Source organism: Nilaparvata lugens, chromosome 1, assembly GCF_014356525.2.
Source record: "Nilaparvata lugens isolate BPH chromosome 1, ASM1435652v1, whole genome shotgun sequence".
Lineage (NCBI taxonomy): Eukaryota > Metazoa > Arthropoda > Insecta > Hemiptera > Delphacidae > Nilaparvata > Nilaparvata lugens.
This window is the reverse complement of record NC_052504.1, coordinates 47,051,734-47,067,792: the sequence shown is the minus strand read 5'-3', so window position 1 is coordinate 47,067,792 and position 16,059 is coordinate 47,051,734. Positions and strand designations below refer to the sequence as shown.

At 37.4% G+C, this 16,059-nt stretch overlaps 1 protein-coding gene across 9 annotated transcripts in view; it reads left to right on the top strand.

Annotated features, from left to right (window-relative positions):
• The window catches only part of LOC111060305 (retinol-binding protein pinta), a 112,618-nt gene that overhangs the window by 69,469 nt on the left and 27,090 nt on the right, over positions 1 to 16,059 (top strand). The window contains exon 1 of one of the 9 annotated variants that reach the window (XM_039435418.1): positions 5,285 to 5,379. The exons of the other annotated variants lie outside the window; for them this stretch is intronic. The gene's annotated coding sequence lies outside the window, so the exon portion shown is untranslated. Of the gene's footprint in view, positions 1 to 5,284; positions 5,380 to 16,059 lie in introns of those variants that run through there. 9 annotated transcript variants of the gene reach the window in all.

The following is a 16,059-nucleotide window of genomic DNA, read 5'->3' as shown; positions in this document are numbered from 1 at the left end:
GAAACTGAGTTCTATCACAGTATTAGCAGTCTAGGTTTGTCCAGTATACACTGCAGGGATACCATGAGTTGTAGGGATACTGCTGTTTATGTGGAGGGGAAACTAAAGTCTGAAGTAAGACTTGTTGATTTAAAAAGATTTAGTGTAGACTCTGTCATTGAACTGTCTGCAGTGTTGTATTTGAGCTGCTCACTATTAATTTTAACAGTGTACAGATCTCCAAATGGTGATATCAATTCTTTCTTTGACATGTTGCAGGATTGTCTAGGTCATCTGAATGTTCTACAGTACCAGATAGTTATGTGTGGTGATTTTAATATACATCTGACAGAGTCTAGTGTTTTGGAAAATAGATTCACAGTTCTTCTCAGGAGCTATGGTCTTATCATCAGCAACAGGGCCCCAACTAGAGGAACCGCTTGTTTGGATACAGTTGCAACAACACTGGATTCATGGGACTGTGTTGTTGAAGTGATTGAACCAGTTGTGGCAGATCATCAGGCCCTGCTTATAGATGTTGGCCTGTCCAAAGCAGAGTCAATCCTGAATGGTTCTGTAAATACAGGTTCACACATAGGAGAATTGATAAAAACAACTTACCTGTTTTTGTTGGAATGCTTGGGAGAGTCAACTGGAGTCTCTGCATCAATTGTGTTCCAAGAATTTCTTTCAGTAATTTCTTCCAGAGGTTCATGAGTATGTTTGATGACTTCTTCCCAAAAAGAGTGAGGCGGTTTACTGGGAGAAGAAATGAACCCTTCAGTCATGTGATAAGTCATGGTATACAGTAGACTTGGCAAGTATTAGAACACTTGTTATTATTGCCAACAATATGTACAAGAATGCCATAACTGCAGAGGATAGAAACAAGTTCTATTCAGCTTACCTCAGACTGAAGAAAGTATATCAACAGGATATTGTCAACTCAATGAGCATCGTATTAGGAATGCTCCAAACCCATGCAAGGCAGCCTGGAATGTTATCAACAGCTCCAAAAGCAAGAAGGTTGTACTGTCAGGAGGTGCAAGTCCCGATGACTTCAACAATTTCTTTATTCACTCAGTGGCTGGGATGGTGGAGGCTCTCACCGGTTCACCTGATGATGCAGTGAATCATGTTCCTGTCAGTACTTGCAGTTTTGTGAGAGAGAATTTCCCCTGTGGACCTGATAAAAATAGTCAAGGGATACAAGAGCTCAACAAGTCCTTACATCTATGGAATCTCAACAGTGGTATTCAAGTCAATAGTTGATGTTTTAGCTATACCACTCTGTAATTTGATCAATGACTGCTTGGATTCTGGAGTTTTCCCCAAGGAGCTGAAGACATCAAGGACAATTCCAATCTTCAAGAAAGGTGAACCTCATGGATTGTCGAGTTTCAGGCCAGTCTTGATAATTCCTGTATTTGGCAAACTTGTGGAATTGGTGATGTATGTTCAGCTTTCATGGTATTTTGAGAGTAATTCCATCTTCCAACCTCACCAGTATGGATTCTGTCAGGGGAGATCAACCACGGGAGCTGTGCAGTATTTAGTGGAGTCAGCTCTTGCAGCAATGGAGGGCAGGCAGTCGGTCTCTGTTGCTTTGTGTGATTTGACCAAGGCATTCGACTGTGTCTCACATGACATACTATTGGGTAAAATGAAGAGGTATGGGATAAGTGGAGTTCCCTGAAAATCATGGAGGATTACCTCTCCAATAGAATGCAGGTCACATCGGTGAATGGTGTGGAATCACAGTCAAAGGAGGTGATCTATGGAGTGCCGCAGGGATCGATTGTTGGTCCTCTGTTGTTCCTTGTATTCATCAACGACTTCAGTGTGCATGGAAGAGCCTTATTGTTTGCTGATGATACCATCCTGCTGGCCCAGGATGAGGACCCCCAAACTGCTGTTGCCCAGTCTAATCTTCTTGTAGAAGAGGCTTGCCAGTGGTTTAAATCAAACAAACTGTGTCCAAATGAGGGGAAAACACAGAACCTGTTGTGCACCTTAAGGCATGGTCAGGCTCATGGTGAGGCAGAGGTCAAACTCTTGGGTTTTGTGATGGACCCCACTCCATCATGGGATCGACATATTGGCATGCTGTGCAATTGACTGGCCAGGGTGACGTTTTTGATGCAGAAGCTGAAGCAACAGGTGCCTGCCAACTACTTAATTACAGCCTACCATGGGCTGTTCCATAGTCATATAAGCTACAGAATAGTACTATGGGGCCATGCGGGTAGCTGTGAAAGGATTCTCCTTCTACAGAAGAAAGTTCTTAGAGTCATCACATCATTGCATTACCTGGAGCACTGCCGGCCAATCTTCAAGCATCTAAAAATACTGACAGTGTACAGTCAGTACATGTATAGCTCCCTATGGCTCCTAAGGAGTGAGGTTCATGCCCACCAGGAGAGGGGCCAGCTGCATCACCACAATACCAGGAGACGGGGCAACATTAACCTGCCCTATTCCAGACTATCGAAAGCACATGAATGCTACCCCTTATTGATGCTAAAATTTTTTAACAGACTGCCAATTAGTGTTCGTGAGCTGGAGTATGGGAAGTTTTGTAGGCTGGTACGTGAAAAACTCATCAACTACCCTCTCTACTCATTGAGAGATGATGAGACCAGTGGACTTGTAGACCAGTTAGAGATTGTTTCATGAGTTGGTATGGCAGTCCATCCACAGAGCCACATGAAACAACCTATCTGCAGCCATCTCTCATTATTTGTGTATTGATTGTTTTATATTTTGACAAAGTCTGTCTGGCAACTGCCGGTCATGGACTGAATATACTGAATTACTGAATTCGTACTGCCAAATAGTTATAACATCTCATTAAATGCATTAATCCGTGTTTCGGATGGACACATTAATCGTCAGTCCCGGCTGCCTAAAAGTCGTTAGGTCATGGTCAGAGGCCCTAAAATTGATCAGTTGCGACCTGAAAACACTAACAACAGACCTGAGCCAGCCAGGTCACTTGATATTATTATATTTATAATGCTTCTCATGGCAAAATTAAAGGTGCATTTTTGTTTGTGCATAAATTTCTGCAGTCAATGACGACAAGCATTGTTGACATTCATATTTTCCAAATTTCAAGTGTGCTGAAACAGCTGATTTAATTATTTTTCATTATTTGTGTTTATTATTCAAGAATCAAACATTTCTAATAATATCAACATATTGCCATCTAAAAGTATAAAAATAAAAATATCTTTGAGGTTTTTTAGACAAATTGAAATCTACCCAATCTGAGATCCTCACCCTGTCAAGGTCGGTGACTGCATTTATGCACAAACGGAAAACTCAGCTTTAGCTGGATGCACACCTGAGAAGGCGCAGGCATTTCGCATCCAGGTTATTAGTTTTGAATAGCAGATGCTATTATTCATATTATTCCAGCTATTAATTTCAATGGATTTTATTTATATAGATAATTTTTTAACTGCAAAATAAATAATTTACTAAAAATCAATCAATTCTAAACATCAAAGACATCACAATTATTGGAAACAAAGCCATGTCTTTAGTGCATGTAAGTCTTTATCCTAAGGCTGCACTGCTGGATGGTTACCCACAGAATAGTAATTTTGTTTTTAATTGGGGCGTTTAGAATAAAATACATGGGCAGTTATGTATTAACATGACCATGTTATAGTAATTTGAACATTACTATAGTGAGGTCCACGTTACAATGACAGTGTTTGATTAGCAATGGTATTGCTATCCTTGTCTATCATTCAACAAAGCGGATAGCACTATCTCTTTCTCGCTTTCCTCTGTTGCCAAATTGTCTTTTAACAATGTGAAATTAATAATTAATTAACAAAATATTTCATCTTAATTATGAATATTCATTATGGAATTATTGAAAAATATAATTTCTTGCTTAATAAAATATAATTATATTATCAATTATTGATCATTTTAAACGAGAATGAACCATTATTACATCAATAAACCTGTATCAGCTACCATCTATAGAAGGCATTGACAAAACTGATCAGCAATGGTTTTCTCCTATTTTTTCCACTGCCATTATAACATGGACCTCACTACATCAATCCCATAAGAGCTTCATTTTTGTAATGGATTTTCAAAACAATGCTATAATGAGGACTTTATGTAACAACTTGAACATTATGCAATGGGGTGTCAACCAATCACAATACAGGACAAACATTATTGGAAACTATTGAAATCAGCTTAATCAGATCTATTCTTATATATACACAGATATATCACTTATATATCATAACAGATACACTTTACGGTTTCATAATATAAATTACAACCAGTTATGATTGAGAGCTCGACGAGAGCGGTCTTATCGGAGTGGTTGCTGCGTCAGCTGTGCAAAGTTTAAACATTCTGTAACAAAATATTTTGTGCTAGTGAACCGTGTTGTAGTGAATATTTTATTTGAAGATTTAAAAATGTCTTGTTTAATTTGCTCTAAATCCGTTCGGAATTCAGGTGAGCTGATTTCATGTGTTTACTGTGAAGTGAATTTTCATATAGGATGTGTGAAAATGACCAAGGACGATGCAGACTACATAAAGAAAAACAAACAAATTTAGAGATGTAGCAGCTGTTCCTCTACATGCCACAAAAGTATGGTGAGTGAATCGACAACAGGAAACAAGGACCTGACTCTCCAAGAACTCGCAGGAGTTCTTGAGGTAATTGCAGAAAATCAGACATTGATGAAGGAGAATATTAAGAAAATGGAGTTGGAGCTTGGGAAATCAATTGAATCATGTCATCAGGCGATTAACGACATAAATAAGAAGTTTGATGAGCATCATCATCATTGCTTCATCAACATTGATAAGCTTTCAACAGAAGTAGCTAGCCTCAGGAAAGAAAATGCAGAACTGAAGGAACGCATCAAGGATATGTAGCAATACTCAAGATCAATCATGCTGGAAATAAATGGTATACCCAAAAAAGAGGATGAAGATGTAACAGAAATCATTTGTAGAATGAGCAAAGTATTAGGACACAAAATAAAAGCAGATGCAATTGACATTTGTCACAGACTAAAACAACGAAATGAAAACCTACCTCCACCAATCATTGTTAAGTTTGTTCATAGAACAGACAAACAAGTAATATTGAATAAAAGGGAAGTTACGAGGCAGTTTTCTACAAAGCAGATGGGAGAAACAACAGACCATCCAGTCTATGTGAATGAAAGTCTAGCACCTACACGAAGAAGGATTTTCACCATGGCGAGAGAGACCTTCAAAAGAGGCGACATCAAATACTTATGAATCAAGGAAGGGAAGATTCTAGCAAGGAAAGAAGATGGAACACCAGTTATCAAGAACAGTGAACAAGTGAAAAAGTTGAGCGTGAGAAGTGCATCAGAGCAGCCAGGTAACCAAGAAAATAACAGTGTCAGTAAATAAAAATGTCATCAGAGATAAGTAACAGAAAAACACTAATTATTCATCAAAATATATGCAGTCTGCGAAGTAATTTCGATTTATTCTTAGAGCAAATGAGGAAATTAGAAAACAACCCGCTAATAATAGTTTTGACAGAAATATGGTTACTAGAGAATGAAATAGATTTATATCATATAGAGGGCTATTCAGTACATGGTAATTTTAATCATAACTACAGAGCAGGAGGAACTTTGGTTTATATTAGCAGTGAGATAACGTTCCATACAAATCTCCAACTAATTCAATTTTTCTCCACCCTACAAATCCGGAGGAAGTAGCAAAGAAAATTGAAAAACAAATCTTCACCAGGTGTTGATGGAATAAGCACAAGCATGATTAAAAAAACTTACATGAATTATTTGAACAAATTAACCGATCTAATTAACCTTAGTATTGTCAAAGGAAAATTCCCAAGCATGTTCAAACACAGCATAGTTATACCTATTCCTATGCCAAATTGTAAAAACATCAGTTCTGCCCAATTTCACTTTTACCAGTTTTTTTCAAGATTGTAGAAAAAATATTCAAGGTTAGACTTGAAAACTTTTATATAAATAATAACTTTTTTAGTGATACCAATATGTTTTCTGTGAAGGAAGAAGTACAGAAGCGGCAATTAAAAATCTCATTTCAAAAGTAAATGACAGTTTCAGTGTTAATATAAAAGTGTGCAGCTCTGTTTCTTCATATCTCTAAAGCATATGAAGCTATTGATAAAAACATGCTTCCGAAAAAACTTGATTTATCAGGAGCAAGAGGAATTGCTAATGATTGGTTAAGATGCTACCTAAATAATAGAAGGTTCTGTCAAAGGGTCAGAATTAACAATACGTTGAGTGAACCCGAAGACATTACCATAGGTATTCCTCAAGGATCAGTGTTATCAAGTAATTTATTCCTGGTCTTTATTAACGATTTGATGTATGGTGACTTACAGGGAAAGATTATATCATTTGCAGATGATACAGTTATATTTTATTCGGCCAAAGCAAGTCAAGAACTCAAAAATAAATTAGAAATGGATCTTAAGCACCTTAGGTGGTGGTTTTGTGAAAATAAATTAACTATCAACACAGACAAATCTAATATAATACAATTTAATCTTCAAAACACAGATCAGAAGTTAACTAGTATTTACTTCCATAAATTAGATTGTGCGCAACAGGCGAATAATATATTGTGTAACTGTGAAACAATAAAACAAGCATGTACAGTTAAGTATCTGGGCCTCATATTGGATAGTAGGCTCACTTGGTCAGATCATGTACAGAAGATAAAAAGTGAGTTATTTTTATACATAAGGAAGTTCTATTACCTCAGACAGTTATGTACAAAAGAAGTATTGTTACAATTATACCATGAAATTATTGGTTCTAGAATAAATTATGTAATAATATGCTATGGGAGTGCATACAATGTTCATATTAAACCTGTGATTACTGGTCAGAAACATATATTAAAAATAATTTGTAATAAACCTAAACAATATAGTTCAATGATGCTCTTCAGAGAACTATCAATATTACCAGTGAGACATTCTTTTCTATTCATAGCAATGCTGGATTTAGCTGAAAATAATTTCGATATTCAACAGATGAGAGAAAGAATAAACCTCAGGAATTCACAGGACATTAACCTCCCAAAATCAAGATTAGAACATTCCAGACGACACTTCAAATACATAGCTATAAAAATATTCATTTCACTTCCAGTAACAACAAGGAAAATAACGTCACTCAGTTATTTAGAAAAGAAATCAAGAAATTCATTTTACAACTAGACAACCCGAATGATTTTTCTACTAAATTAATATAGGTCTAAATTTAGTATAATTTAAACATTACATGACATGAACACTGCAACAATAAAAGATCATTGAACTCACAAATCCCGTCCGGTATGCATAAACAGTAAGACATGATAAAGTTTTAGTTTTACTTTTAAAGAATAAAGAGTTGACGAGGGAAACTCACAAAAAAAACAATTTTACATACCGACTGTGTTTTAATCACCATGACAGTGCTGCCACCATAGTTGTTCAAACACATAAATAATTTTGACATTACAATAGAAATAATACAAAATATAGTTTTATATGAATTATTATATTCCAACAAGACAGTATTAAATTTCAATTAGGTACTGTCTCTTTCTTCAAAACGCAGTTATTCAAAGTCTAATTACATCAGCACTTTGAAAAAAAAACGAAACTATGAATAAAATTGAACTAAATATGAAAAAAACAGCAACCACTCCATACATAGTTTTAAGTTTTGTGTAAGTGTGGGTGTGTGTGTGTGCATGTGTGAATGTGTGCAAGAATGATTATAAATTGACATATTGATTTATTTCAATATAATACCATATTCAATTATTATGTTCTTCATGATATAATATTTAAATTTGTATATAAATATTTTATTATATATATTCAAGTGTCCCCACACAGGGTAGCCTATAGGGAACACATATTAGAAATTAGGAACCAATATTGAATTTGCTTTTTGGAATGCATTTGATTGTTTATTTATTATTATTTTTTTTTTTTTTTGAATTGAATATAAACACAGGAAACACACAACATAGATAGATTAAAAACACTAATGCCCGGTTGCAGAGTTGTCACATAAAGTTAAAAGCAGGCAGTCAACTAATTTAAGAAGCCATAAATTCACTTTCCGTTGCACAGATGTCAAAGTAAACTATTGCTCCCATAAAACTAAAAATCTGGTGTGGTGCACTCACACAACTTTCCTTGCCATTATGAAAACTGATCACCTGACGCTAGTGTTCATGCACATCTCAAGTCTACTATTCAAAGATCTGAGCCAGCTGGTGACAGGACAATAACGCTGAAGACACATGAGGTCTGCTGTTTATTCGATAGAGGCTGGCTCAAACAGCACTCTGGTTTGTGGACTGTATCAATATTACATCGAGAACTTTTGGGTTGTCTGGCGTCGGGTAGCAAGTTGAACAATTAAAATGGCTAAGTGCACAATAACATAGGCCTACCTTCATGTCCAAATCCTCCTTGCTTCCAGGATCCCGGGTCCAGATCACGATACGAGATGAGATGACACTTGTAATAAATCACAATAAATAATCAATAGATCACTTTGCAAAATCGACATTACAAGAAGTGAGCTCTTTGATTGGCTGTCAATCGGCAACTGGCCGCGATTATGCTTTGCGCATCACCGTATAATTGCCCCCTCCACCACACAACCTCAGACAACAGAGCAACATGGATAATGTCCGAACATCTGCTATCTCTTTGTAGTGAATGATTTTTAATAATCAACAGTTGCCAACAGTTTACAATTGAATAATCACATTTTCTCGAACTTCGAGCTCATTTTCAATTCAAGGTGAATTGTTACTGAACATTAATTGTAGAGATGCTCAATCTTTTCCATATCAATGATTTCAACAGAGTTTGAGCTTGTACAGAATAGAATGTGCTTCTCGGTCTGGGCAGTCTTATCCTTTCCAAGAAGTGGTGGTAGGCAATATTATGTAGGTGATATTTCAAAGCAATCTCAAACTCAATTATCTAGATATCTCATCTACAGGAAAAGTCGCCATTTTCAATGGTTTTCAATGTAAAGTATGAGTACCATCAAAGGGGCCTACAATATTTCAGTCAGGCTCATTCAGAAGCTTATTCATGTACAAAAACAGAATGATTATTATTCTTCACATTCTATTAATTTTAAATATTCAAGTCCAGAACCATTTTCTTCATGAAAAATTACCTTTTGCCAGATAGAGAGTGGCCCAAAAACCTTGTATTTTCGGTTCATTTTCCAGTTTTCAGCTATTTCTGCCAAATAGAGTATTCGGACAGAAAAATTTGCTCTTGCCTTTTTCTCAGATGAACAATATCTTCCGATTGTTACCATTTACATGTATAATTCAAAATCTCTCTGGGCATATTTTTGTGCTTTACAATCTGAGATCAGGTAGAGCGCTCTATCTCATAAAGATTTTCAGGTACACCTGTCAACAATGCTCTTTGTATCGTGAAAAACACCTAACTTCTAGCTTCAACCATTACCAACTACATTGCCCTCACATTGATATTTCGCACAATTATAATAAGTTCATGAGATTATGTTCTATGAGAATCACCCGTTCGATGCCCTTCATTTCAGTATTTCCAATTGAGAGGCAAACATATGAGGATACTTCATGGATCAAAATTTCAAACACTTATAACTTTTGACACAATGCTCAGATTTCATCAAACTACACTTCATTCTTCTTGGCTCGTCAAGGTGGTCCAAAATCATGCATCATAAGTCAAATTCGGTCGAAAAATGGAAAATTTATTGCTAAGTGTACTTGAGCCCATATTCCAATAAACAAAAAAATGGCATGATAAATTGGTTCTGGACTTCTCTCATGTATCCAAATAATATATTAAAAAATCAGAACTACAATATAAATTGCAAGCACAACCCTTTTTTTATGTCTTTATTGACTGGCCTAGGAGAGAGGATACTTTTCTTGAAATCGTTGGCTCTTTTAATTAAACTTATGTAACTAATTCCAAAACTATTTATTCTATATAGTTTAACGTGGGAGGAAGATTCCTAGTCCAAAAAATTCAATTCTTCATCATCAAGGGCTCTCGTGGTGGATAGTATTGAGAACAGAAAAATCACTTTTAATATTAGTTTTCCCGAAACCACCTGTTGGTTTACTGAAATTTGGTTGTTAGTTGTTTGGTATTAATCAAATGGACATCTGGCACGGGAAAACCGTACATTGTGTGGATTGAGCAATTAAGATTAAAGCATGGTTTTCATTAGTGTAGTTAGTAGCGGGTAGAGTTCCTTGGGCAAGTACTAACTATCTTGTGAACTCTCCCAATGAAAACTTTCATGGTAGAGTAGAGTCGAGTCATGGTAGAGTAGCCTACTAGTTTTTAGTTAACTACAGTGGGATAGTACTCTACCTTCCCCCACCACTGCTTCTCACTCTACTCTACCACTACTATGCTAATTTATAACAGTCTTGAGCAGGTAGAGTAGAGTTGAGCCGTAGGCTATCAACTTTAAGAAGTATTGTTATTTATTGAGAAGTGTTAATTTAAAAAAAAAGTGTTAAGAGTTTAAGTGCTAATTTATTTAAAAGTATTGACATTTTAAGGTTAGTTTTGTTTACTAGACAACACACTTTACTTACTAATCTCAATAGTAGTGAAAACAGTTACTCGACCACTAACTCTACCAGTGAAAACCAGGCTTATAGGACAAAGAAAATATGACTTATGATACATAATTTTAAATGTCTAGGAATGAGCTACAACTTTTATACGAAACATTAATGGTATATGACATTAATATTGTAGATCTATTCTTAGAAGAATGAAATCATCAAAGTCTGCTATATCTGGATATGGAGCTGATATTTAGTTTTACTAAAAATATTGCAGTTTCAAACTTCGGGATATCCTGGCGTGGAGAAGAAAGCGGGAGGACGATGGGACTCTGCGGTTTGTGCAGGCAATGTACTATGAATAACAACACACTGCAAAAATTCACCTTTCCCCTAATATATTGAGCATCAATGTCTTTATTGATTGAACCGAGGTGATGCATTATAGCCCATTATTTTTCTTCTCTATCGAACCCTTCTGCCTCTCAGGGTCGGGTGGTTTTGGTCCTCGGTCCATCGTCTCCACTCCAGTCTATCGCCCATCATTCTCTGCATCTCACGCCAACTCCTTCCTTGCATCTCCCCCAACCTCACCATATAATCCTGGTATGCTAGCCGTGGTCTGCCCCTTGGTCTTTTTCCCTCCAATTTGGCTTCAAGGAACTGTCTTATTTTCTTTGTTTTGTCAGCCCTGCTTGCGTGCCCCAGCCACTTCAACTGCCTCTCCTCCAGTATCCCACTCACCGGCCTCACCCCCAAGTCCTGCCTCACAGTTTCATTTCGAATATGGTCCCTCCTATTTTTATCCACTATTCTTCTGAGGTAGCGTATTTCCACTGCTGTGACCCTACTCATGTGCTTATCCAAGGTGGTCGAGCTTTCTGCTCCATACAGCATTGTGGGCAAGAACACAGTTTTGAATATTTGCAGCTTTGCATGTCTGCTCACCTCTCTCTTACCCACAATTGTATTGCATATTGAGTAATACACTTGGTTTGCCTTCTTGACTCTATTCAACACCTCTTGATCTATCCTCCCATTTCTATCTATAATTACTCCAAGGTATTCATACTCACTGACCTGGTCCATTCTCCTCTCATTACACTGGATTTCCACCCTCTGTTCTTCTGTCTTTCCCACATGCATGACCTTGCTCTTCTCCACATTTAGATGCATACCTTTTCTCTCCAGCTCCTCTTTCCATTCCACTATTGCATTCTGCAGTTTTTCTTCTGTATCCTCTATCAATACAATATCATCTGCATAGAGCAGGGCTTGAGACATGATTGGCTGTAATCTCCAATAACCCACTACTGCTCTTTGGGTTCTTCTCTTACAAATTTTGTGAACCTCGTTCATGTAATTGATGAAGAGCAGTGGACTCAGACTATCTCCTTGCTTAATACCTTTTGTCATGCTGAAGTGGTTGGACAATTCCCCATTGAGCCTAACAAACCCTTTTGGACTGCTGTACACAGATTTGATGCCTCTCATCAATTTATTTGGGACTTGCTTTGCTTGTACTGCCTTCCATATTTCTTTTCTGGGTACAGAATCAAACGCGGCCTTCAGATCCAGGAATGCCAGGAACAAGTCTTTTCCTCTATCAAAACACTTTTCTATTATCATTCTCAAGCAAAAGACATGATCATGAGTCTGTCTGTTTGGCCTAAAAGCAGCCTGCTCCTCCTCTATCCGATGTTCCAGCACCATTCTCAGCCTTCTTTCTAAAACTCGAGTGTATAGTTTATACACTGTACCACTCAAACAGATAGGTCGGTAGTTCATATTGGCTTCCTTTCTTGTGTATGGGAATAATAATATTTCTTTCCCATTCTGTCGGTATTCTACCACTCTCCCAAATGAGCCCAAACAGTTTTCTGAGAGCTTGAATCATTGATTCTCCTCCAAATACAATGAATTACGGTACAATATTATCAATCCCAGCAGCCTTCCCCCTTCTCATACCTTTTTTGCTGCTCTCACCTCTTCAACTGTTATTTCGCCACACACTTCATCTCTATTTTGCTCATCCACTCCAACTGCAATGGGCAGAAAGTCTCTTTCAGGTTCTTCTTCTTCCTCTCCAGCAAACTTATCAGCATAGTGTTGTTGCCAGGTCCCCAAAACCTCCCTCTGGTCACACACCAACACTCCATCCACATTCCAAATACTTCTCACTCCCTTTACTCTTCTCCTAAGCCCTTCACAATTCTCCAGAACACCTTGCTATCATTTTTATATTTTTCCTCCAAATCATGCCCAAACTCTTCCCAAGATTGGGCTTTTGCTTCCCGCACTGCTTCCTTCACCTGTCTCCAACAATGGACATAGCTTTCTCTATCCTCTTGGCTTTTACTAGCCAGATATGCTCTCCATGCCTCTTTCTTTCTTTTCACCAACCTCTTCACCTGTTCATTCCACCACCTTGTTCTTTCTAGTTTTGAGTTGACTACTTCCTTTCCACATGCTAGCTCTGCAGGCTTCAGTACTTCTTTGTTTATTTATTGCCAAAATACATCTGGATCTCTGGTGTCCTCTGGTAATGTCCTGAATTCCTCAGCAATCTTTTGACTGTTATTTCCTGAGTCTGTTGATCTTTCAATTTCTGGACATTCAATCTATTGTACCTTTTTGATCACTGCTTTACTGGTATATCTCATGTCCATCACCACCATCTGTATCCAGTTCGGCAGCTCTTATTACTTTGACAGTAGTATAAAATTGTTACTTTTGGGACAACTCAAGTCAGGACAACCTTGAGTTGTCCCAAAAGTAACAATTGGGTTTCAAGGTCACCCATAGCGTCGTAGTAGTATAAAAATGGCAACTCTGGAACACAGTTGTCCAAAAGTAACAATTGGGTTTCAAGGTCACCCATAGCGTCATAGTAGTATAAAAATGGCGACTCTGGAACACTTATAAAAATTTAAAAAAAAATAAAAAAAAATTAAAAAATGAAAAAATCAAGAATAAATGAAAAATAATTGAGAATAAATAAAAAATAAATGACTGGTGATTCATAACTGGGGGGCTATGAAAGCAGTTGATCTGCAAGGAGTGGGACATTGTGTCTTGTGCAGTCATACTGTCAGTATGTGTGTGTGTGATTTTTGTATATTCAATAAAAGTAGCAATGAATTGCTGATTCTTATTCCTTAAATCCTCTTCACCCACATTTAGTAATGTAAGAAAAAGTGATCATTCTATTGAATATACAAGGAGCTTGAATATCCAAACAGTAATGAGATATCCTCTGAGTAGCATGTATGCTTCCAAGAGTCTCAGACATGAATTCTAGAGTATAATAAAATCATTGTATCAAAAGGGATATATTTTCCCAGTTATATTTCCCAGAACAGCATCCAATAGTATTCAGTCACTGCTCAGTCACTGTTCAGTCAGTGTTCACTTACAGCTTGCTGGAAGCTGCAATGAGCTTGGATATAGTTGTTAAAGTATACATAATAAACAACAAGTAAATAGATATCCACCATGGTGTAGTGGCTAGCACTTCTGCTTTCCATTCTAGAGGACTCGGGTTTGAATTATTCATAAGGTCCCAGGTTCAAATCTTCATTGTATATATGGGGATGTAAGATGTTTGGTTAAGGAATGTAGGTAGGTAGAGTCTAGGTGTAATTGTTTGTAAACCATTACAACACGATGGATATATTTTGTTGAAATATGACTCAACAGGAAAATTTTCATGTTTCAACTGGTCTGTATGACATCATATAATAGCCAAGTGATAAGGAAGTCTGGAGCAAGCACAAATGTAAGACTCATGATCTGGACATGATTCTGTGTGACAGACACTGGACTCTGAACTCTGGACTCCGGACTCTAAACTCTGAACTCCAGACTCTGAACTTTGGACTCTGGACTCGAAACTCTGAACCCAAATGTCCTGCATCATTGAAAAAGTCTGTCAACAAGATAATACCATGATTATGTAGTTCCTCCTCAAGCTCAATCACTGCATCCCACAGACATAGCTCACTGTTTGACAACATGTTGCAGTAGACTGAGAAAAAGCGGAGGGGAATACCACAAAAGATGAGTCATCTAAAAGGAAGTATAAAAGGGGAAGGTAATGGTTATCAATCATCATTCTTCAATCATGGCAGCTACAAGCATCTACCAAGCAGCGCTCTACCTTGTGCTAGCACTCAGTGCCAGTGCATTGGATTCAAAGTACAGGACACAGGAATTTCTCACTTCAAGGGAACACAGACTGGATATGTTAAACATCCAACATATGCAACAGTGCCTGCTAACATCAGGGATTCCTGCTCTATGTGGTAATCAGTCAGCAATCTATCAAATGTACATCAATATCAGAGACTGGTACATGAATATGGCTAGGGAACGAGCTGTGGAGGGAGCTCTCTGCAAACGAGTCCACTGCACATACAATCTGCACACCTGTCTTCACCCTACATTCACATCGCTGGACTTTCTGGAAGCGGTTGTTGCAAGGTCAGTCAAGGTCTGTGCACTGTGCTGTGCTTTTTATAACTACTCCAGTGAGTACTGCAACTGCTACAACAACTCTTGCTGCTAGCATCACAACTACTCAAGCTAGTACTACAACTCCTGCTAGCACTACAACTCCCACTAGTACTAATCCAACTAGTACTGCTGCTACTACAACTCCTGCCACTGTGCCAGACCCAGTAACAACATGAGCCTGCAGTGGAGCAAGCAGACATGTGTGAGTGCAGAGACTGTCTACTAGTAACCAGCAACCAATGGATCATAGAACCATTCCCAAACTTTAGAGATAAGAACCTGCCTGAACCATTTTGAACGGCTCAAAACTTCTTGAAGACATTGACATACATCTTCCATGACACTGAAGTATCAAGCTGCACCAATCTATGCGAGGGAGCAGTCATCTTGAAATTCGTGTTTGGCAGAGGATTTTGCAAAATAAGCAATCGACTAGGAGATTTGTATCAATGGATAGTTATTGATATATTGGACTGAAATATTATCTTTGTGCACTATATATTTTTTCATGCATACACTGTAAATAAACATCAAGTAATACCACAATTGTTGTACATTTTATTCCATACAATCTTCAACTTCTAGAGTAAGCACAAGGTGTGAGATAAAGCATAAATTACATCCTATACTGTTAGTCATTTAATCCAATAGGAATCATCTCACTCTGGTAAACTTATCTTCATGCAGGAAGTAGGTTAATCATGGCTTCCGCCGACATCATGGTCTGATAAACTTGTTGCCCATATAAATGCTAATTAACAAATTTATATTGCGATTATGGATGAGACAGTGATAGCGTGAGAGCTGCACAGCTCGGAATTTTCTGACAAGAAAGGTTACAGTCAAAGGTCTTGACAATCCCTATCAGGCTGACCTTGTTGAGATGATAATGTATGCTCAACATAACAAAGGTTACAAGTACATTATT